This window comes from Canis lupus, chromosome 15 (assembly GCF_011100685.1).
Source record: "Canis lupus familiaris isolate Mischka breed German Shepherd chromosome 15, alternate assembly UU_Cfam_GSD_1.0, whole genome shotgun sequence".
In the NCBI taxonomy this organism is placed as follows: domain Eukaryota; kingdom Metazoa; phylum Chordata; class Mammalia; order Carnivora; family Canidae; genus Canis; species Canis lupus.
In genome coordinates this window covers 38,014,980-38,039,194 of record NC_049236.1, presented here as the reverse complement: position 1 = coordinate 38,039,194, position 24,215 = coordinate 38,014,980, and the positions used below count along the sequence as shown (strand labels likewise).

General features: G+C 40.9%; 1 long non-coding RNA gene across 2 annotated transcripts in view; it reads left to right on the top strand.

The window, feature by feature from the left end:
- Nucleotides 1-23,168, top strand: part of LOC111098906 — a 101,074-nt gene extending 77,906 nt beyond the window's left edge. For both annotated transcript variants that reach the window (XR_005370655.1, XR_005370654.1), the window contains exons 4-7: nucleotides 7,872-8,017; nucleotides 20,507-20,926; nucleotides 21,374-21,481; nucleotides 21,826-23,168. This is a non-coding gene — a long non-coding RNA (uncharacterized LOC111098906). The remainder of the gene's footprint in view (nucleotides 1-7,871; nucleotides 8,018-20,506; nucleotides 20,927-21,373; nucleotides 21,482-21,825) is intronic.
- The last annotated feature ends 1,047 nt before the right edge of the window (nucleotides 23,169-24,215 follow it).

Here is a 24,215-nt window from a genome sequence, read left to right as displayed (position 1 = left end):
TCTTTACCAGTGTGCTGTGCTGCCCCATTGGAGTCTATGGTGTTCCTATGGGAAATTATTGCTAAAAAATAGGGATTCTCAATTATAAGAGGTTCTTAGGAATGCCTCCCTCACATATAACTGAAATCCCTCCTACGCTTATGTGAATTTTTCCAGGGAGGGGGGCAGGAGCCATAGTTTCCTTTGGACTTTTAAAATTATTTGAAATCTGCTAAAGGGGGACACCCAGGAGGCTCAGTGGTTGAGCATCTTTGTTTGGCTCAGGGCCTGATCCCAGGGTCCTGGGATCAAGTTCCACACCGGGCTCCCCATGGCAAGCCTGCTTCTGCCTCTGCCTGTGTCTCTGACTCTCTCTGTGTCTCTCATGAATAAATAAATAAAATCTTAAAAAAAAAATCCCCTAAATAACCATTGCTTTAAAACTTCTACAAGGGGACAGGACAGTTCTGATTTGTGTACTATACCATGTAGTACAAAACATGTTGGAGTTGAAGATGTGGTTTTCATTGTAATAAGATGCATGTTGGAGCACATTGGATTATTGGAGCAAGTATCAGAGCAGATGGGAGTAGAAGTACGTTCCCATGGCAATCACAGAATTCTCCCCAAAAGGTGTAGAAACACATACCCATAAAGACTTCTATTGGGACCGTGTGTAAATTAATCTTTAGGAACTTCCTAATTTGTAGGGAGGAATTTTTTTAATTTATTTTTTATTGGTGTTCAATTTACCAACATACAGAATAACCCCCAGTGCCCGTCACCCATTCACCCCCACCCCCCGCCCTCCTCCCCTTTCACCACCCCTAGTTCGTTTCCCAAAGTTAGGAGTCTTTATGTTCTGTCTCCCTTTCTGATATTTCCCACACATTTCTTCTCCCTTCCCTTATATTCCCTTTCACTATTATTTATATTCCCCAAATGAATGAGAACATATAATGTTTGTCCTTCTCCGATTGACTTACTTGACTCAGCATAATACCCTCCAGTTCCATCCACATCGAAGCAAATGGTGGGTATTTGTCATTTCTAATGGCTGAGTAATATTCCATTGTATACATAAACCACATCTTCTTTATCCATTCATCTTTTGATGGACACCGAGGCTCCTTCCACAGTTTGGCTATTGTGGCCATTGCTGCTATAAACATCGGGGTGCAGGTGTCCCGGCGTTTCATTGCATCTGATTCTTTGGGGTAAATCCCCAACAGTGCAATTGCTGGGTCATAGGGCAGGTCTATTTTTAACTCTTTGAGGAACCTCCACACAGTTTTCCAGAGTGGCTGTACCAGTTCACATTCCCACCAACAGTGTAAGAGGGTTCCCTTTTCTCCCCATCCTCTCCAACATTTATGGTTTCCTGCCTTGTTAATTTCCCCCATTCTCACTGGTGTGAGGTGGTATCTCATTGTGGTTTTGATTTGTATTTCCCTGATGGCAAGTGATGCAGAGCATTTTCTCATATGCGTGTTGGCCATGTCTATGTCTTCCTCTGTGAGATTTCTGTTCATGTCTTTTGCCCATTTCATGATTGGATTGTTTGTTTCTTTGGTGTTGAGTTTAAGAAGTTCTTTATAGATCTTGGAAACTAGCCCTTTATCTGATACGTCATTTGCAAATATCTTCTCCCATTCTGTAGGTTGTCTTTTAGTTTTGTTGACTGTATCCTTTGTTGTGCAAAAGCTTCTTATCTTGATAAAGTCCCAATAGTTCATTTTTGCTTTTGTTTCTTTTGCCTTCGTGGATGTATCTTGCAAGAAGTTACTGTGGCCGAGTTCAAAAAGGGTGTTGCCTGTGTTCTCCCCTAGGATTTTGATGGAATCTTGTCTCACATTTAGATCTTTCATCCATTTTGAGTTTATCTCTGTGTATGGTGAAAGAGAGTGGTCTAGTTTCATTCTTCTGCATGTGGATGTCCAATTTTCCCAGCACCATTTATTGAAGAGACTGTCTTTCTTCCAGTGGATAGTCTTTCCTCCTTTATCGAATATTAGTTGACCATAAAGTTCAGGGTCCACTTCTGGGTTCTCTATTCTGTTCCATTGATCTATGTGTCTGTTTTTGTGCCAGTAGCACACTGTCTTGATGACCACAGCTTTGTAGTACAACCTGAAATCTGGCATTGTGATGCCCCCAGCTATGGTTTTCTTTTTTAAAATTCCCCTGGCTATTCGGGGTCTTTTCTGATTCCACACAAATCTTAAAATAATTTGTTCTAACTCTCTGAAGAAAGTCCATGGTATTTTGATAGGGATTGCATTAAACGTGTAAATTGCCCTGGGTAACATGGACATTTTCACAATATTAATTCTGCCAATCCATGAGCATGGAATATTTTTCCATGTCTTTGTGTCTTCCTCAATTTCGTTCAGAAGTGTTCTGTAGTTTTTAGGTTTTTAACCTTTACCTCTTTGGTTAGGTTTATTCCTAGGTATCTTATGCTTTTGGGTGCAATTGTAAATGGGATTGACTCCTTAATTTCTCTTTCTTCAGTCTCATTGTTAGTGTATAGAAATGCCACTGATTTCTGGGCATTGGTTTTGTATCCTGCCACGCTACCAAATTGCTGTATGAGTTATAGCAATCTTGGGGTGGAGGCTTTTGGGTTTTCTATGTAGAGTATCATGTCATCGGCGAAGAGGGAGAGTTTGACTTCTTCTTTGCCAATTTGAATGCCTTTAATGTCTTTTTGTTGTCTGATTGCTGAGGCTAAGACTTCCAATACTATGTTGAATAGCAGTGGTGAGAGTGGACATCCCTGTCTTGTTCCTGATCTTAGGGGAAAGGCTCCCAGTGCTTCCCCATTGAGAATGATATTTGCTGTGGGCTTTTCGTAGATGGCTTTTAAGATGTTGAGGAATGTTCCCTCTATCCCTACACTCTGAAGAGTTCTGATCAGGAATGGATGCTGTATTTTGTCAAATGCTTTCTCTGCATCTATTGAGAGGATCATATGGTTCTCGGTTTTTCTCTTGCTGATATGATGAATCACATTGATTGTTTTACGGGTGTTGAACCAGCCTTGTGTCCTGGGGATAAATCCTACTTGGTCATGGTGAATAATATTCTTAATGTATTGTTGGATCCTATTGGCTAGTATCTTGTTGAGAATTTTTGCATCCATGTTCATCAGGGATATTGGTCTGTAATTCTCCTTTTTGGTGGGGTCTTTGTCTGGTTTTGGAATTAAGGTGATGCTGGCCTCATAGAATGAATTTGGAAGTACTCCATCTCTTTCTATCTTTCCAAACAGCTTTAGGAGAATAGGTATGGTTTCTTCTTTAAACGTTTGATAGAATTCCCCTGGGAAGCCATCTGGCCCTGGACTTTTGTGTCTTGGGAGGTTTTTGATGACTGCTTCATTTCCTCCCTGGTTATTGGCCTGTTCAGGTTTTCTATTTCTTCCTGTTCCAGTTTGGTAGTTTGTGGCTTTCCAGGAATGCGTCCATTTCTTCTAGATTGCCTAATTTATTGGCGTATAGCTGTTCATAATATGTTTTTAAAATCGTTTGTATTTCCTTGGTGTTGGTAGTGATCTCTCCTTTCTCATTCATGATTTTATTAATTTGAGTCTTCTCTCTCTTCTTTTTAATAAGGCTGGCTAATGGTTTATCTATCTTATTAATTCTTTCAAAGAACCAACTCCTGGTTTTGTTATCTGTTCCACAGTTCTTCTGGTCTCGATTTTGTTGAGTTCTGCTCGAATTTTAATTGACTCTCTTCTTCTGCTGGGTGTAGGATCTATCTGCTGTTTTTTCTCTAGCTCCTTTATGTGTAAGGTTAGCTTTTGTATTTGAGTTCTTTCTAGTTTTTGAATGGATGCTTGTATTGTGATGTATTTCCCCCTTAGGACTGCTTTTGCTGCATCCCAAAGATTTTGAACGGTTGTATCTTCATTCTCATTAGTTTCCATGAATCTTTTTAATTCTTCCTTAATTTCCTGGTTGACCCTTTCATCTTTTAGCAGGATGGTCCTTAACCTCCACGTGTTTGAGGTCCTTCCAAACTTCTTGTGAGTTAGTTCTAATTTCAAGGCATTATGGTCTGAGAATATGAGGGGACGATCCCAATCTTTTGGTATCGGTTCAGACCTGATTTATGACCCAGTATGTGGTCTATTCTGGAGAAAGTTCCATGTGCACTTGAGAAGAATGTGTATTCAGTTGAGTTTGGATGTAAAGTTCTGTAGATATCTGTGAAATCCATCTGGTCCAGTGTATCATTTAAAGCTCTTGTTTCTTTGGAGATGTTGTGCTTAGAAGGCCTATCGAGTATAGAAAGAGCTAGATTGAAGTCACCAAGAATAAGTGTATTATTATCTAAGTATTTCTTCACTTTGGTTATTAATTGATTGATATATTTGGCAGCTCCCACTTTCAGGGCATATATATTGAGGATTGTTAAGTCCTCTTGTTGAATAGATCCTTTAAGTATGATATAGTGTCCCTCTTCATCTCTTACTACAGTCTTCGGGGTAAATTTTAGTTTATCTGATATGAGGATGGCTACCCCTGCTTTTTTTGAGGACCATTTGAATGGTAAATGGTTCTCCAACCTTTTATTTTCAGGCTGTAGGTGTCCTTCTGTCTAAAATGAGTCTCTTGTAGACAGCAAATAGATGGGTCCTGCTTTTTTATCCAGTGACACCCTGCGCCTTTTGATGGGGTCATTAAGCCCATTCACGTTCAGAGTTACTATTGAGAGATATTAATTTAGTGTCACCATGATATCTATTCAGTCTTTGTTTTTGTGGATTGTTCCACTGAACAACTTCTTAAAGGGGAATTTTAAGAGTCCCCCTTAAAATTTCTTGCAGAGCTGGTTTGGAGGTCACATATTCTTTCAGTTCCTGCCTGTCTTGGAAGCTCTTTATCTCTCCTTCCATTGTGAATGAGATCCTTGCTGGATAAAGTATTCTTGGTTGCATGTTCTTCTCATTTAGGACCCTGAATATATCCTGCCAGCCCTTTCTGGCCTGACAGGTCTCTGTGGAGAGGTCTGCTGTTACCCTAATACTCCTCCCCATAAAAGTCAGAGATTTCTTGTCTCTTGCTGCTTTAAGGATCTTCTCTTTATCTTTGGAATTTGCAAGCTTAACTATTAGATGTTGAGGTGTTGAACGGTTTTTATTGATTTTAGGGGGGGATCTCTCTATTTCCTGGTTCTGAATGCCTGTTTCCCTTCCCAGATTAGGAAAGTTTTCAGCTAGAATTTGTTCAAATACATATTCTGGCCCTCTGTCCCTTTCGGCGCCCTCGGGAACACCAATTAAATGTAAGTTTTTCTTCCTCAGGCTGTTGTTTATTTCCCTTAATCTATCCTCATGGTCTTTTAATTGTTTGTCTCTTTTTTCCTCAGTTTCCCTCTTTGCCATCAACTTGTCTTCTATGTCACTCACTTGTTCTTCCACCTCGTTAACCCTTCGTTAGGACTTCTAGTTTGGATTCATCCCATTCAATTGATTTTTAATTTCTGCCTGATTGGATCTAAATTCTGCAGTCATGAAGTCTCTTGAGTCCTTTATGCTTTTTTCTAGAGCCACCAGTAGCTGTATAATAGTGTTTCTGAATTGGCTTTTTGACACTGAATTGTAATCCAGATTTTGTAACTCTGTGGGAGAGAGGACTGTTTCTGATTCTTTCTTTTGAGGTGAGGTTTTCCTTCTAGTCATTTTGCTCAGTGCAGAGTGGCCAAAAGCAAGTTGTATTGGGAGAAGGAGAAAAAGAGAGGAGAGAAAGAAGGAAAGAAAAGAGAAAAAGAAAAAAGAAAAAAGGAAGAAAAAAAGAAGAAAAAGAGAAAGAAAAAGAAAGAAAGGAAAAAAAGGGTGGGGGAAGGAAACAAATCAAAAAGCAAAAAAACAAAACAAACAAAACAAAACAAAACAAAAAACAAAACAAAACAAAACAAAACAAAAAAACACGGGGAGTATCTTCTGATTCTGTATACCTTAAGTTCCTTGACTTCCTCTGGAACTTGTCCGTCTATCTGGTCTTCTGGGGGAGGGGCCTGTTGTGCTGATTTTCAGGTGTTAGCACTTGGGGGAGCTGCTGTGCCCCTGCCTGGTGCAGGGCTCAGTGGGGGTTGTTTACACCGTGAGGCCCCAGGAGGAACAACCGCAGTGGCGAGGCCAGCTCTCCAGCCCTGGAGTCAGCTCTCGCAGTAACTCCGGAGCTCTCCGTCTGCAGGGCCTGGAGGCTCCAGGGCAGGGCCGCTGATCTGCTCAGCTCGGGGCAGGAGCGTCCTTGCTGTCCTGGGCCCTCCCGGCCTCTGCCTGTCCCCGGGGGGAGGCTGGATCCTGGGTTGTGTCCCGGCACCCAGTGCTCAGGGCCTGCGCCGTTGGATTCTTGCTCCCGGCCCGCAGCCCCCTCTGCGGAGCCGCCGCCCGAGCACCTCCGAGCTGCTCCGGGTCTCACCGTGCGCTGCAGCCCTTAGGGAGCTCGGCGCACTCGCCCGCGGCGCAGGTCCCTGTTAGTGTCCCAGGGAGCCCGAGGGCATCCCCGCCCTCCTGGGTCCTGCTCTAACTCCCTGCGGGCCCCTTTCTGCCCGGGAAGGTTGGTGCAGCTCCTGCTTCTCCGGGCCGGGGCTCTCCTGTCCTGGGGACACTCACCCCGGCCTCAGCCCGGCTCCTCTTGGGGCCCCTCCCCCTTGGATACCTTTTGTTTTTTTATTTCTTTTTCCCCGTCTTCCTACCTTGATAGAAGCATGAACTCTTCTCACTGTAGCATTCCAGCTGTTCTCTCTTTAAATCTCAGGCCGAATTCATAGATTTTCAGGATAATTTGAAGGTTTTCTAGGTAATTTGGTGGGGACAGGTGATTTGGGGACCCTACTCTTCCGCCATCTTGCCCCTCTTCCCTAGGGAGGCTTTGAATAGAGTGGTGGTCCCTTAATTCTGTGGGTATTTAGGGAATTAAACCAAAGAGAAAACTACTGGCTTTTAATTGCTATTTAGATTTTATGGTAACTTCATGACCATGGTCAAGATATCTAATTATCTATTGTTATGTGTCCCCAACTGGAGTGTCTGATTCTCAAGGACTTCTTAGTTTATAGTATTAAAAAGACTTGTAGTTTAATCAGCAGGTGAGATGGTTACTTGGGTTAATCATAGTCTCTTAGAATTTGTTGTTTGTTTGTTTGTTTTTATTGTTGTTCTTTGAGAAACTCAAAATTAGTGAAGGATACCCTCTAGGTAATGCCAACATTTTCCACTCAAACTTTAAATGTCAGCTGAGATTTAGAGATTACTTAGAAAAAGATGGTAGTGTACACTGGGCCCTTTGGCTGGACCAGAGGAATCCTAATGCAATGCAAATGTGTTCAAGGTGGGAGAAGCATGGTCCAAGTCAAAGCAGTTTTATCCTAGTCTCCTTAGCCAGGTGTGTTGTTTTCTATTTCTTGGCATAGACTCTGTAAAATTGTCTGAACGGGCCCTCCTATTCCTCTGCTCAATTCATTCCTATGTCTCAACCTCTTCTATTGCATATAATGTAATGTTTTATTTCTTGGGATGGCCCTGACTGTTTATCTCCAAATTCTATTTTTAAAGTCTCTCCTTGGAAGGCCTTCATTGACTAATACAGTCTCTAATGATTCTCCCTTTTCATCATGTGTATAGTATTTAATTATTTCGTTTGTTTCTTCTTTTCTTCCTCTTTGAATTATAAGCAACTCAAGGATGGGGTGGTGTCAGAGACTGGCTAACCATTTACCAAATCCTTTTCCTTCCTCTTGGGCATATAGCTAGACCATATTCTCAGCTTGCCTTGCCTTGCAGTTAGACATGGACTCAGTTTCTGAGCCAAAGAATGAATGCTGCATCTAAGTCTGACTTATTTATTGACTAAAACATCCTACACATGGTCTTCCAGGCTCTTTTCCCACATGCCGGCTGAATGCAGAGGATTATGAGATTCTAGGAAAGGATGGACCTGTAATATGGAAGAAGCCTACGTCTCTGAAGTATTGTATGGAAGCATTCCACCAACCAGAAAGAACCACATTATACTGTTAGATGGTAGGCAAGCAACTTATAATGTAACTTATTAAGTTATCCTATCTACTTAGATTTTGGGAGTTATCTGTTGCGGCAGCTAATATTGCTTAATGTGAAGTAAATCATATTATATTTCCTTGTTTCCTTTACAGTACCTAGAATAATGTAGAGACAGGCTTAGTTTCTGGCTGCCTCTCACACACAAAATGGTAGTTTATTGACCATCACCTTTCACAGCAAGGAAAGGAAAGATGCTCTCTGCACAAATCTAGAGTGGGAAGAGGGGAGGTGTTAGCAGTGGATGGTCCAGTCTGAATGTACATAGGGTGGATAAAACACATAGATTTGGTCTTCTTCCTTGATCAATGGCATCAAATAAATAAACAGTATTGTTATTGATTATTATATTAAGTAAATATCAAGAACGGTATTAGTATTGATTATTACATTAGATAAATGTGTAGAGTGGTAGCATTATTGATTTTTATATTCAACAAATATAGGGATGGACAAAACTCATACTCCAGCCAGGCTATCTTAAAATGACTTAACAGTTTTGAGTACAATTCTGGGATAGGGAGTTATTTTATGATGAATGTCTTAGAAAATCTGAAAATTTTCCTCATCAAATATCCATTAACAATAAAGGCAATTAGGGACACATATGTATCTGAGTATAAACCAAGCATAGAGATGGCAGCATTGTTGTCAGCAACAAAGACCCATGGGATCTATCAAATACCAAATGTTGAACAGAGCCCCTTTAAGATGTGGGACCAATTAAAGAAATCAAGCTGAGAGATGAAATGCAATTGCAAAGGGCAGGAACATTTTCATTATGTACAAAATGTAAGCAAGGTTATCTGTAATTGGAGGCTCACAGTTTTGTACTTCTTAGGTTGAGAAACAGTAGGTAGGTACAGTGGGGGAAGAAATGCCTTATGTATACATGCTGTGGGTAAAGGGGAAACATCAAAAGGTATTATTCAGTTTTGGGTTGTGGGACAGGATGATATGGTTGCTATTTAAATTTGTCCTTTTGAAAAATTCAAGAAAGTAAAATTATTGATTTTAAACATATATTCTTCAGTGTTAGATTAGAAGGACCTATAGAAAAACTGAGGGAAAGATAGGGAAAGGAGGAACAGTATTTGTGGGAAAGCATTGGGAATCCCATTGCACAGGTGGAGAAGAATCTGAGGAATGTGTCCTGCAGGGAGGGGGATACAAAAGAAAGAGTTCACATGCCCAATATTGGCAAGAGTTAAAGATACCACTGAAGCTTAAATATGAAGAGCTAATAGGGCAGGTATCATATTATATTATGATTTGGGGGAGAATAGTTCATTTCTTCCACAAAATTGTGAGTTCTTTGATTCAGGGACAATGTCCATTTAACCTTGGGTCCTGTAGTAGACATTTGTGAGTTTTGCCTGTCCAGTTTTCATTCACCCTGTTTTCTGGTATTGTAATCTATATCCTGGAGAATCATTCCTCCCTCCAGCTTAGTCCATTTGGTTCAGGGTAGGTTGACTGGATCCCTGAACTCCCAGGATAGAATGTGACCAGGCCCAGTCAGTTGGAACAAGAATTCCCAAGTGATTGTTCTGGGAATGGAAGTGTGACTAAAGCTGTCTCATCAATTTTAGGACATTTGCTGGAACTGCCGAGGAGTGAGAAACTTTTTTTCTTTTCTTCTGGACTTGAAGTTGGGAGGATATATATCAGCCATATGAATTTTCCTTCCATAGACTGAAGACAATAAACAAAAATTAGAGTTAAGATCTGGAGTGGAGAGAGAGAAAGAGAGAGAGAGAGGAAGAAAAAAGGAGAGAGAGAGATAGATTTATTGGATGAGTACTTGGACTAGCCCATACTTGAAGCCAAACTCCTGGATTTTTCAGTTATGTAAATAGAGAAATCTCTTTTGTTTAAGCCATTTTGAGCTTTTTGAGTTGACTTTCTGTTCCTCTTGACCAAAAGCATCCTAACTAATGTAGATCCCCTACAAAAGCATAGTTCTTGAATATGATGCTTATTCAACATTTGTTGACTGATTGAATACATGAATATATGAGCAAATTTCACCTGCCAAGGTTCATGCTAATTAATGGTTGATCCAGCTTGAAAACCCACATTGGCTGGCACCTAACTTATGACTGGTTCCACAACTCTACCCCATCTCTCCTTTCCTGTCCCATAGCATCAAATGCATACTGCTGTCATAGTACTTACTGCATTATATTCAAATTGTTTACCCATCTTTGCCATTAGACTGAGCTCTTTGAGGATAGAAATGAGGGTTTTTACTTCTGTATTCCTGGGCCCTACTGAACAGAGGCTTAGTGAATGGTGGATGTATTGTTTTGCTATCCAGCTAGAGTGAACTGCCCTCAGGTCTCATTTCTAGCCCAGGCCTTTGCATTTGCTGTTGCCTTACCTAGAATACTCTATCCTTAAACTGCATTCAGGTCTCATCTCAAGTCTTTGATGACTACCCCCTTCTAATGTTGCTCCATCAGCCAGCATCTTCACATTGTCATATTGAATTTTCTTAGTAGCCCTTACTGCTTTGAAGTTTTCTAATGTATTCACGTGGTTACTGTCCATCTTCCATGACAGTAGGGATCTCATCTGACTTGTTCACCACTACACCTCCAGCACACAGAGTAGTGGCTTGTACAGAGGAGACACTCAATAAATACTTGTGGGATGGATAAACCAGGTACCTATCCTTAGAAGAGAAGATGGTTCTTTTTTTTTTTTTTTTTTTTTTTTGAGAAGATGGTTCTGAATTGGAATAAAGTAAAAGAGAAGCTTAAAAACATACCTAAAAACTTTCTGCAACTAAGGAGAAGGCCTTGAGTATATATTAATGTTGCTTCAAATGCAAGGACACTGAAGAAAGATTAAGCTGACAATGTGTTATAGACAATAGCTAAGGTCTTCTGACTCTGAAATTCTTGATTATGTTATTGCCTATTTAATATATTTCTCTCAGTAATACTTAGAGGAATAATATTTAGGAGAAAAATAAATTTTTTGGGCCACTCACATAAAGCCCTTCACCATCCCAGCAAATCCTCTGCTTGGGCTGAGGGCAATCCAACCCAAATGAGAGGCAGGTGGTGAATTAATCGTGTAATTTGCATTTTTGAGGATGTGTATGTGCAGAGGTTTGCTTATACTGATCTAGAATTCTTTGTATTCAAATTTGCTTATATTTAAAGAAATAGAAGCCAAGATATTGGCCTGATTTTGTCATGGTTGTAGTAGAATCCATCGTAAAAATCACAATATAATTTCATTTTTCCCTTGGTTTAATGCCCCTAAAGAAGCCAGCTCTGGGTCTGAGGAAACAAATCTACTTTTTAAGCATACCTGCATGCAAATGGACTGTGGAGATAGCTTATCCTTTTACATAATAAATTAGAGAGTTCTCTCTTTCAGTGCAATAGATGTATAGATTAATACACCAAGACGAGGCATATAGATACGTGGAATCGATAGAAGCCTGGTTAGAGATGACAAAGAGCTTCATGCTCGAGTGCTTTGCAGCCTAATTCAATAAGACAAAATGAAAGGCAAATGCTTGAGGAGCTGAAGAGAGGATCTTTATGAAAATATTAAAACTTCTGTACAAAGAAAGTCACACATTCTCCTTTGAGTTTGCTCCTAACATCACAATATAATGAATGGGCCTCTTTTGGGGGGAAGGAGCTTTGTGATTTTTAATAAAGCAACCAAAGGAACCATTTTGAATGTAGAAACTTACTCTTTGGCCTTTAACTGAAAAGTTAAACATACTGAAATAAAACTAGATTCCCCCCCATCAATTTGCAAAACTGAAGTATAACCAACTGAAACGGCAACAGCGTGAAAAGCTCTTTACGTGTCTGCAACCATCTCTGATTCTATCAATTTGTTTTCCAGTCTTCGTTGTGATTCAGTGTTTCTCATGGATCTCCAGAGAGTTTCGGGCTTGAGGAGAGAATATCAATAGCCTGCACGTCCTCTAGGATGCTTCCCTGCCACCATCACAATGTTTCTGTGGATCAGCTCTTCTGTTTCCTTTAATGACTATAGTAGAACAACAAAAATTATTCATTTTGGGAAACAAAATCAACAAAGCAATAGTGTCTAAGTAAGGGTATAATTTTACTCCCTTTTTGTGCAGTAAGCTTAAAGGCAAAAATTAAGAATCAATTGGTGGTTTTTCAGGTATTTTATAAATCCATAATTATATCACATGCATTTAAAAATGAAGCAAAGGGCTAAATAAATTCCACAGAACTTGTAAAGTAGATGTGGCCCACTGCAGTGAAATAAATACTGGATTTTCTAACTGGGTGGTCTGGTTTCTGATTGGAGTCCTGTCAGGAGGCAGGTGGGTCACCCCTGATTAAGTTCCTAATTCCTCTGAACTCTGTATTTCATATCCATGAAATGGGAATAACAATATTTGCTTTTCTCACCTCATGGGGCTGATGAAATATAAAGTGACATATATGCAAATGTTCAGAAAATATTAGAATGATGTGTGAATATCGTGCATTTTCAAATTATTAGAGAAGATAGAGTTTTCTTTCATAGTCACACCATTCTTTAGGAACTCTGTCCAGAAAATCCTACAATGTTAGTAAGAGAAGAATTCTTACTTTCCAGCTGTTTATCTTGTATTCTAAAATATTTGCATGTAAATATGCATGAATGTTTATATTTTTTTGCTTTCCCCCCCTCTCTCTACCTTCCCAATTCCCACAGCTCTCCTGGCTAATTCCAACTGATCTTTGAAAATTCACTTCAGTATTATTTCCTTCAAGAAATCTTCCCCCATCCTGAAGGCTGGGTTGGTGCCCCATTGCTGTGCTTTTGAAAATCCTTCAGTTTATCTTGCACTGTGTTTTCCACGTATTTTTATGATTTCTTTTCTGTCTCCTCTGCTGGATTGTGATAATCTTGGGAGTGGACTCTGTATTGTAATCATGGGACTTCCCAAGGTCTACCAGTGTTTTCACACACTAAGCACTCAAATTTTGTTGTATTAGTAACTGCTACTCTTATCCCATACATGTTGAGATTTTGGATGTTTCCATTCCAATGTGAGGGGCTGGGGACTAATAGATTTGTCTATTGCCACACTAAACTGAGTTTATTTTCTTTAGGAACTGTGGTAGGCAGAATGGTTCCCCCAAGATATCTATGTCCTAATCCTGAAAACTGTGAAGATATTTTGTAATGAGGTGAAAGGGATTTTGCAGATATATTAGGGTTACATACCTCAATATAGGGAGATCATCCCGGGTTATCTGGATGGCCCCAGTCTAATCACATGAACTCTTAAAAGCAGAGAACATTCTTTGGCTGGAGGCGGAAGAGATAGAGCAGAAGGAGAAGTCAGCAAGAGTCCAAGGACTTCACGTGCTGTTGCTGTGGCCCTGAGTGTAGGGGGCTATGTGCAAAAAGAAAAGGGAAACATGTAGGGGCTGAGAGATGTTTCTGGTTGACAGACTGCAAGGAAGTGGGGACCTCAGCCCCATGTTCACAAGTGACTGAGTTCTACCAACCAAGTGAATGTGTCCAGAAGCAGATTCTCTTCCAGAGTCTCTAGAAAAAGTGTTCAGGTTGGCCTACACCTTGACTTCAGCCTTGTGAGACCCACAGCTGAGATACCAGTCTAGTCTAGCTGGGCTAATGTACAGAACTGTGAGATAAATAATAAATTTGTGCTGTTATATATTACTGTGTTTGTGGTAATTGGTTAGGACAACAATAGAAAATAGAGAAATTAATTTACTAGCCTCCAAAGAGCAGATTTTGGAAAACTATCATAGAGGTGGAATACTCTGGATCTGCAACAAATGATGAAACCCCCCATAGAAAAGTTGCCCAGAGTGCATTCCTTGGAATGGTGACAGCCACAGTGGTGGGGTTACAGGGTTGGCTGACACTGACATCCCCAGGAAGTGTAGCATAGGCCAATCTGTGTGCCCCTGGGGATTTACTTAATTTCTTCTAGATTTGAAGCTGGTTGTAAGTTTGATTGGATTGGACAGGGCAGAGCAAGAGAGGTTGGAGAAATAGCAAAAGCTAGTTTAGAAATCCTTTTCCCTTAGAATTCTGAATTATGAAGCTATTTCTTCCCAGTCTACTAACGTCTAGAGTTCCTCTTGAGAGATCTAATGTCATTCTGCTTCTTAATTCTTTGTATTTTTTTTTCTATCTGAAGTTTCTTTTGATCTTTTCTTCATCCCTGATATCCTGAAATTTAAAATGACATACTTTGGAATTTTTTCTTATTGTCCATTGTGCTGGATACTCAATAGATCATTTTCAAAGTTTTTTTTCAGTTTTGGGAAATTTTCTTGTATTATTTCTTTGCTAATTTTCTCTTTTCTCATTTCTCTGTGTGTGTCAGTTCTTTGTGGAACTCTTACTAATAAAATATTAGAATTCTAGATTGATTATACATATTTCTCTTTTTTTAAATTTTTTTATTTATTTATGATAGTCACAGAGAGAGAAAGAGAGAGAGAGGCAGAGACATAGGCAGAGGGAGAAGCAGGCTCCATGCACCGGGAGCCCGATGTGGGATTCGATCCCGGGTCTCCAGGATCGTGCCCTGGGCCAAAGGCAGGAGCCAAACCGCTGCGCCACCCAGGGTTCCCCGATTATACAGATTTCTTATTTTTCCTCTATGTATGTATCTATTTAATTTCTAATATCTTCATCTTTGACTTCTGATTTTTTGATTTAAATTTTAAAATTTCTGGTGTCATTTTTTAAAAAAATTAAAAGATTGCTTATTATATGTATATATATATATTTTAAATAGCATCCTTCATTTGTTTCTGGGATATGATTGTTTTTATTTCTTTGAGGATATTCTAGTTTAAAAAATTTTTTTTCTGCATGTTTTTTGTTTTCTCTGAATTGCCTTTCTTCAATTTATTTTGATTCTTCTTTTTCACATTACAGACTTTCCTCAAAAGTAGGGTGTCCCTGGCTGTCTGTTCATATTAAATTGAAAGGTTCTAAAAAGTTGAATAAAAACTTCATGTGCTTGGTGGGTTGGGCTGACTGGTCACTTTGATCAGGTAGGACTTGTATGCCTTTTCTGTGGTTCTTCAACTTCTGCAATGAAGAAAACTTCAAATTCACTGTTAGAGCCGTATGTCTGAATCATGGCTTTCTGGAACCCACGACTAGGGTATGATCATCCCCGTATGGTGGTTAATAATTATATGCTAAAGTCACTGGCTGGTTTCAAAGTTCTTCTCTGTCACTTGTGACTTCTTTTACCTGTTTCTTCATTTGTCAAATTAAGATACTACCAGTATCTATTTATGGGATAGTTGTGAGGGTTAAGTGATTAATTACAAATACCATGCCTAAAGTATTTGAAACACAATGAGTGTTCAGTGAGTTACCCATTTTTACTATCATTGTCATTGTTATTAATTCAGTGTGATTCTCTGTTGTACTTCATCCCTCCTTCCATTGCCTTAGCATGCAGCTTCTCTGGTTCAGTATTTCTGGAGTGGAAATCTCCCACTTCTCCGCCAGAGTGGAGAATGAGCAATCTCCTGGCTGAGTAGATTTGGGAAGGGGACTTTGGAAAAGTACCAACTCCTTATCCTGACTTTTAATCAATTTTCTGGATCTTTACTCCCATCCCTCACCTCTGCAGAGATAACTGGTGTCATTAATTCCTATGCCTTTCTTGAGGTTAGAGGCACAAGCATGTTTTCTCATCATTGGATTTTCCTCTGGAGGCACTTAATTTCCATGTTTCTCTGTCTGCTAAGCTGGTGACCATCACTCATCTATCCCACTATGGTTTCTTGTCTACTATGTATCTCCTCTCCTGTTCTCTTTGCCTAGAGGGCTTACACCTTTTGTGTTCCTTCACTAATAGTCTAATTGGGTATAAAAAGGGAATGAAAATCAACTTAGATATCCAATTGGCCATGTTAACTACAAGGCCACTGGCCTTATCATCTATGAAATGAGGGGTTACAGTGGATAAGCTTTAAGGCATTTTCCTTCACTAAAAATCTTTGCTCCTTTTGTATGGTTTAGATTTAATGTAACTCCCAGCTGATCACAGCTAGATTCTTTATCACTTATCTCAGTCTCAGAATAGTAGTGATTATTTTTGCTTTTGTTGTTTTGAATCTCTTTGAGCAGGAGACCTGTGGTGTAGCAAATTATATCTTGTGTACAAATTAGAGTAAACTGAAAAACACAGGTGACTTTTGTTCCCTTCTGCATCACAAAGACCTTTTCAATACACCTGATTGATTGTAAAGGGAACTCCACAAGCAGATGTGAGCTACTGGGACTCTGCTGATGGTAATTTGGGTGCTATAATATTTATCATGCTGTGCTATTTGGCAAGTAGAAAGCTTTTAAACTTTTTGTTCTTTCAAAAAAAAAAAAGTCCTAAAAGAAAATGATACAAAAATTAGAATTAGGAAGAAATTTCCTTTCTATGGAGAATCACAGAGCATGTCTTGATAAATCAGTAAAAGTCTTGCTTTTAAGATGGCTTAGGTCAGATTTTTGTCGCTTGCATCTAGAAGAATCTTTGACTTATCAAGGACAGTGGAGATATAGAAGGGTAAGTTGTCTTGCTCTATGGAGCTTCACTAGCTATGGATCTCCACTATCTATGGATCTCCACTATATGGCCTGACACTTGGTACTTACAGCCTCAGTGTCCATCACCATTTGCTGTGGTCACTAGAATTAGCAACTAAGTCTGTGTGTTCTATTTTTGTATCCAGGAGAGAAACTTCTACAAGATAATGAGTATTTCTAACAGGATGGGTTGTATGGCATTTGAAATAAATAACAACTTCTTTGAGTTTGGTGAAATCCATTGCATGTGTTGTTTTGTTTGTTTGGTCATGGCATAGAGGATGGGAATACATCCCTCAGAAAGTTTTCAATTAAAACAGGAATCCTAGATGTTGAAAGTAAGGGGGACATTAACAATTTTTGCCTCTATTACTCCCGACTACTTTGGACATAAGCTACGATTAAAAGTTTGTAGAAAAAGAGATTGATGAATCAATATTGACAATTTTGGGTTTATCAGTGATGCAATCTGAAAAACTTTTCTTTCATTTGGAAATGAAATAACATAAATCCATTTATATTCATCCAAATAATTCTAATCACATTTGGAATGGCCTTTTTACCGTAGTAATTATGGCATATGCTATTGGTTGACTGCCAGCGACATGCCTTTCTTTATTTTTGTAACCACCCTAATTTTATTCAGGTAAAAAGTGGCCATCTTCTTCAGAAACTTTGGGATCTTCTGGGACTCTGGTGTCCAACTCCAAAGGTTGAATCCTGATTAGTCTCAGGCAGCCATGCTGCTTTTATCTCCCTTGCCATCAGTTGGCTTATGACTGAGCAATGGAATGTGATTTTGGCCAGTGAAATGTGAGGTGAGGTCCACAGACTGGCTTTTGGGAAGGTTATCTTTGTTCCTAATGAAGGACCCAGGGAAGGACTTTGTCAAGTGTAAATGTGACCTTTGGTGCAGCTACAGCCATTTTGCAGCTATGAGAAGATGTTCTTAAGGGCCTCACTGAAGATGGCAGAGTAGAAAGATGAAAAGAACCTGAATATTAATGATGTGGCCAAGCAGCTGACTTGGTTAATCCTGGGACAATATCATCTTTGGAGTTTGTATTCAGTGGAATAATACATTTCTTTATTATTTAAGCCTTTTAAGCTAGTTCTTCAGTTATTCCTAGCTATAGTAATCCCAATACAGTAATAAAACAAATTTAATGCTTTAACTCTTTGGACTAAGACTTTTTTCCTATTTTTCCTCCATATGTGAGAAACGTATGAAATGAAAAAAATAAAGAACTGCAAATATTAAAGGATCACAGAATGTCAGCACTGGGAGAGATTTCAATAAATTATTTAAAAAAACACATACTTGTTGAAATAGAATTGTGCTGGATCCTGGATATAGCAAAGAAAGAGACATAGTACCTGCTCTTTTGAAACTTATATTCTAGTGGGTGTTAGAGAGTATTTGGTCATTACACAGAAGGGACAATTTTTATATCATTCAGTGTTGGTGTGATTTTTTTTTTGTTGTTGTTAATAAGAGGGTAGATCCTATTGGAGGACAGACTGTATACATTTGTGGTTCTTTTTGCTTTTGAACATGTAGCTAGCTCTTTTGCTTATCTGACTACCTGAAGGGTTTGGTTATGTACGGCTAGGCCTAGAACTGAGTCTGGGTCCAAGGGAAGAAAAGAACCGAATTTCTGTGTATAATAGAGTAAGAGGAATTTAGAATTACTGAGTATGTGTGTGTGTGTGTGCACGCACACGCACACATGTGCATTTCACACACACATGAAACAGCAAGATGGTCAATGACTGAGTGCTAATCTGAGTACAGAAACCTGTGAGCAATCCCCTGTATCATGGTGGCCAAAGGGACTTATAGGATGAGATGACTACTATGTAGCTTTAGATTATTTACTGTGTCATGCAGGAATGTAAATCTCTGACAGTGACCTAGAAAACTTCAGGAAAAGTTTTACTACACATCACAGGCTTTGTTCCCTTGTTGCTTCAGTGGGGGAATCAGGGAGATAAAGGATTGACCTCAAGGCATAGAGCAGAGATGAGGGAGTCAGCAGAGGAAGGAAAATATACCTCATTCTCCCATCTTGCTCTCCCTGGGAAAATTTTGCAGACGCATTGAAGAGGTCTCTGCACTTAACACTGGATGTGGAATGGTATGTGACCTCTTTAATTTACATCATTAGGGACATCTGGATTAGAGACCTACTGGTCTCTGCAGGACTCAATTGAATAATCGAGTAATTATTCAATTATTGGGAATTACCTTCTGGAGACAGTTAAGCTCCTTGAAGGCAGGGACTATGTCTGTTTTATCAATAAAGTTCATACTGGGCAGTGTTCAAGGAACTATTAGTTCCCTCGTAATAGGGAAAAACTATCATTTAAATATATTTATCATATCCCCTCTGCCCTCAGCTTGCCAGAAGTTCTTGTTGCCTCTCCCAGGACAACCATGTTTCGCCAGGTGGGCTCCTGGGCCAAGCACTTACTACGTGTGGATGACGGGGAGACTGGAGAAGTTGGGAAAAACCTGCCAGGTTTATGCTGAAAATATCAGAGAATTACTGACAGGAGAAAAGTAGTAGATGCAGACTGTGGGAGGGGAGACAGAGAAGACGTTTTGTGGGAGCTGAGCTTGAGAGGTTTTGGGAGCTCGGAGAGGGAAAAGAGTGTCATTGGGGGCAGGTGCGAGGCATGTGAATACACACACACAAATGAGATTCTTCTGTACATAAAAACTGGCAGGAAAAGCTGGTATCAATCAGTTTTTCTATGTGTTAAGAGTGGGGTCTCTGGACAATTTTAATAGGTTATAGAAAGATAAAAAATTTCTTCTTGGTTATTTCTGACTGTATTTCTTTGAAGAAGACTCAGGGTAGGACTGACTTCCAGGTGAGAAGAGGCCAGCCTGGCTTTCTGCGGGGCACACCCTCATGTAGGAAACTGAGTTTCACACTTTGGTATTCTCTGCGCTGCTCCCAAGCCCTCAGCAGGGACAGCAAATATTTGTTGCACAGAATCAAGATCGCAGTAATTTCAGATTGCATGCCATCCAATCTGGTAGCTAAATATGGGCAGAATTAGGACTAAGGACTAAAAACGAAGTATGTTCTTAGATTTTGTTCTTCAGTAAAGAGTGGTGTTAGAAAACGCACTGTGAGAGAAGAACATTCCATTTTGGGCCTAGTCCAGAAATACGCACGAGGGTCACTTACACTGACCTTATTTTCCATTTGAGTTAATCTGTGGGTAGCAAGTCACACCCTGTTACCAACCGGATCTAAGGATCTTAAAATATTCAAATTGGATTTTTTTTCCCAAACCACTGAGACTCACAGAAAAGTCACATACTAGACCAGAGTCTAAGCTACACCTCCCTGTTGGAACTCAGTAAAACAATGGCATGCCTCCTTGTTGGGAGCATCTACCTGTGATCTCTGTTGCAGATGAATTAACTGAGTTAACTAATTTAATGAACTATTTTTAGTTTAAACTAAAAGGAATCTTAGATATAAAGTTTCATTTCTGAGAGGCTGTGTTGCATTCTGCCACTAGGAGAGAAGCCTCTTGTTTCAGTCTGGTGAAGGTGGGAGCATCCTGAGAGAAGCAGGGGTCATAGAGTTTGCTAACGTCCCATGGCTCAGTGCTGGTTTTGGGGCGGGGGGTGACTGTGTTCTTATAGAGGCCACCCCAAACATTTCCAGAGGACCAGATGGTTCATTCAATAAAACGGGGGCCTCTACTAGGGGTCCAGTCCTATTTCTTAGCTGCCCATTTCCGACTTTCTCACTTGTGCACTTCTAGGAAGCCAGTGAGAAACCGTCTATGGCCATGCTAAGGAAGCAGGAGAATGTATTTCTGGTTTTGCCATTGTTCTCGCAGGTATTTAAAAAACCCTAGGCCTGATGCCCCTGTCAGAAAGCACACACTCCGACATCTCTTACAAGTGCTGCGGGGAGGAGGTGTGATGCCCAACAACAACCCCACAGGAGACGTGATCCTCTGGAAGCTTCTAGACACTGTGCTCTTCACTGGGCTCAGGTGCTGAGTGTCAAGCAGATGCACTTGGCAGGTCATTCGGGACCATGTTAGGTTATTCAGAGGAACAAAAGCACAACAAACTGCCTGGAACCCTTGATGTCTGGGAGAAGCTCACTGCACCAGCTAGCAGCTGTCCTGCCACATTCTTGTCTGCCTGAAAGAAAAGAAAGGAAGAACGCATGACTCCAAACGAATGGCCTAGAATTGGAGGCTGCTTGGCAGTATAAGAAACGCAGAGAAAAAGAGGACTAAGATGCACAGGTATGTGTTTGGAGAAATAGTTTTTGCTGCATTGGGGTGGAGGGTACCTGTTGAAAGGCTAATGATATGGTCTGAGTTTGTGTCTTCACTGTGAAGCTGGCACAGAGCTCAAGGGACCCATTCTTTACGCGTGGCCTCCCACCCTTGCACCTGTGGGAACACAGGTGCCTGGGGTTACTGGCTTTGGGCACACAGCCAGGGTTTGCAGCATGAGCCATGGGATGCCCAGATCAGTGCCCATCATCACGGACTTGGAAGAAATTCCACGAAAAATCTGAAGTTGTTTCAGAAGTTGCTTAAACCTAGATGTCTTTTCTAAATGCAAAAACATTGCATGCACACACATCTTTACTTGTTTTCCATCCACTCAAAGGGGAGAGAATATCGTATAGGTGGGGCGACTCAAATGGGATTATTTTAAGATGCATTCCCCCTTCCCTTCTGCAGGGGATTGAGGGGGATTACATGCAGCTTCCACGAAATGTCTTGTGCTCCTCTCTGGGAAAGGAACTGTAAATGTCAAGGCATCAGTCTCCCTGACAACAACTTACACAGGTACGGCCAAGCCTGCAGGGAGGGAGCAGCACGGTCAGCCCGTGTGCAAGTGTCACCTGCAGTTGCAGAGACCAGGGCCCCAGCAGTCCAGAGTAGCAACAGATGGAGAAGGGAAGACAAACTGGGATGGGGAATGGGTGGGGGGCCTGGGACACCCCAGAGTTACAACCCCCCCAGAAGAAATGGCACAGGAGAAGCAGCAGGCTTAGCAGGTGCAGCCCCTCTCACATCTCCAACCCAAACCCCAGGGGCCTCATATACGCTTGGTGTTAACAGAGTGTTTTAAACCCTGTTGAGCACGGGAGCCACCTGGAGATCTGGTTAAGAGGAACTTTCTGTTTCAGTAGGTGGAGGGAGAGGGCCGTCGATGCTACGTTTTTAACAAAGTCCTGGATGATGCCAGCGCTGCCAGCCCTGACACCATGCCCCCGATTAGCAAGGTGTGAAGAGAATCTCGGGTCACGGGTGTGCCTCAGGCAGCACGGCTTCAGCGGGGAGGAGAATCCAATTCTGTACAAAGATGCGCAAATGCATTTGAGTCGCACCTCACCTCACTAATGTTAGGAGGCGATTGTCCACGTAACTCCTAAGTCTTCTGGATTTAGAATGCTTCGGGTGATGGAAACTTCTCTCGACAGCTGACAGCTGATGTGGGGCTGTTCAGGTCTATATTCGGATGGCCTAACAGCTCGTGAGCACACAGCAGCTGAGGGAAGGAGTATGCTGGGCGGCAAGGGGAGGCGAGCTTGGCATGCACATTGGCCAAGGACCATCTATAAAGTGCACTGCCCACATGTGCATATTGGGAGCTGGGTTTTGCAACGGCTGCCTCCCCTCTGGTTGAGCAATGGAAGGGAAATTAGCACAGGGCCCCTAAGGTCCTCTCACTTTCCCCAGATTCCCAAAAGGAAGAAAAAAAAATTTTTTTTGAATAGGTAGGAAGGAATAGAAAATGACAGCGAGAGAAAGGAAGTTGAAAGGTGGCTTGAGTTTCTATTTTTATTTTTTTTATTTTTGAGAGGAGGGGAGAATAAACTCCCTAAGATGAATCAAGATGAAAGACATTAAAAGAAAAAAAAAAAAAGAAACAAAGAAAAGAAATGCATGATGAAGAGAGGAAGGAAATCTCCTTGATAGATAGAACAGATTTGCCAAATATATTACATTCATTAAGATTTTTCTCTGCTTATAATGTGTGCTTTTTGGAGGCTTTTCTTAGCATTAACGGACGCTCTGGGAGAGGAGAAAGTTGGCAGAGAGAAGCCTAGCAAATATATAAATAAGCTTCGGAGGTTTCAGGAGTTTCATATCCCACAATAGAACGTTCTCCAGGCTAGGCAAACTTTTTCTTACTTAAACAAATGCTTTGAAAGACAAAGATTTCATATCGTCAGTGGAACATTCAGACTAATAATTGCCTTTGTTCTTCCTGCCTTGAAGTCTCAACAGCCAGCAGATTTATGATTCACTTTCGGCAATAAGCTTCTTCAAATAAATATCACTTTCCAGGCTGCAAATTGAGTTTTTGCAAACACAGAGATCGACTTCACTAAGAGGAACTAAGTTTTCTTGGGCTGTATGTATATATGATTATGAAACACTGTTTACTTTCTTCCCCTCTGCTGTAGGAGAAGGGGTTAAAAATCTATATTTAGAAAAAATTGCCATTTTTAATGGTCAATGTACTACTAGTGAGAATTTGTAGGTTTTGTTGGAGGAGCAGGGAGTGGAGTGGGAAGGGGACAGAAGGCAGTTTGACCTTTCTCTGAGACTTGTGGACCTCGGAAATTTTGGGGCACCTGAGTGGCTCAGCAGTTGAGCATCTGCTTTCAGCTCAGGGCATGATCTTGGGTCCTGGGATCGGGTCCCGCATCGGGCTCCCCGCAGGGAGCCTGCTTCTCCCTCTGCCTGTGTCTCTGCCTCTCTCTCTGGGTCTCTCATGAATAAATAAATAAAATCTTAAAAAAAATATCTTGATACAGTCCAAGGTTGTGGACTTTAAGCCGGTTTACTTTGTGGCTGAGGCAAGACGATTCCAAAAGTTTTAAAGTAAAAGAAATGATACAAGCGAGAATAAGACATAAGAATTACAGTGAGGATTATAGACCCCAATTGTTAGAATCAAGACTCTTCCAGAGCAATTAGCCTCTTATCAGTACTGGATAGTGGCCAGTGGTAACTCAATGGGCATTATTGGATTCCTTGAATATGCCAGGTAGTAAGGATGCCAAGGGAAGGGAGGTCTTATCTACCCACCTAGATAACCTTTAAGAACAGAGTAGAAGGGACGCCTGAGTGGCTCAGCAGTTGAGCATTTGCTTTTGGCTCAGGTCGTGATCCTGGGGTCCTGGGATTGAGTCCCACATTGGGCTCCCTGTAGGGAGACTGCTCTGTGTCTCTGCCTCTCTCTGTGTCTCATGAATAAATAAATAAAATATTTTTTTAAAAAAGAACAGAGTAGAACAGTCTCAGTGAGCTATGGGATTGCCAAGGATGCTCAACCTGAGGTGTGGAGGAGGATGTCAGGCCACCAAGAGTCTTGCATCACTTTGGGATATGGCAGTGACCTAGGGCCTTGTCCACAAGTGTTAAGCAGGGTACAAGGCAACCAGGCCTCTTTCAGTAGACCTATGACACCATTTCTTTGGACTGTCCCCATGACACTGCTCTCTGTTCTGTCCAGATTCCTTTCTCTGCCCCCTTCCCCAGTTTGAGCTTTGTATGGTAACTGCTG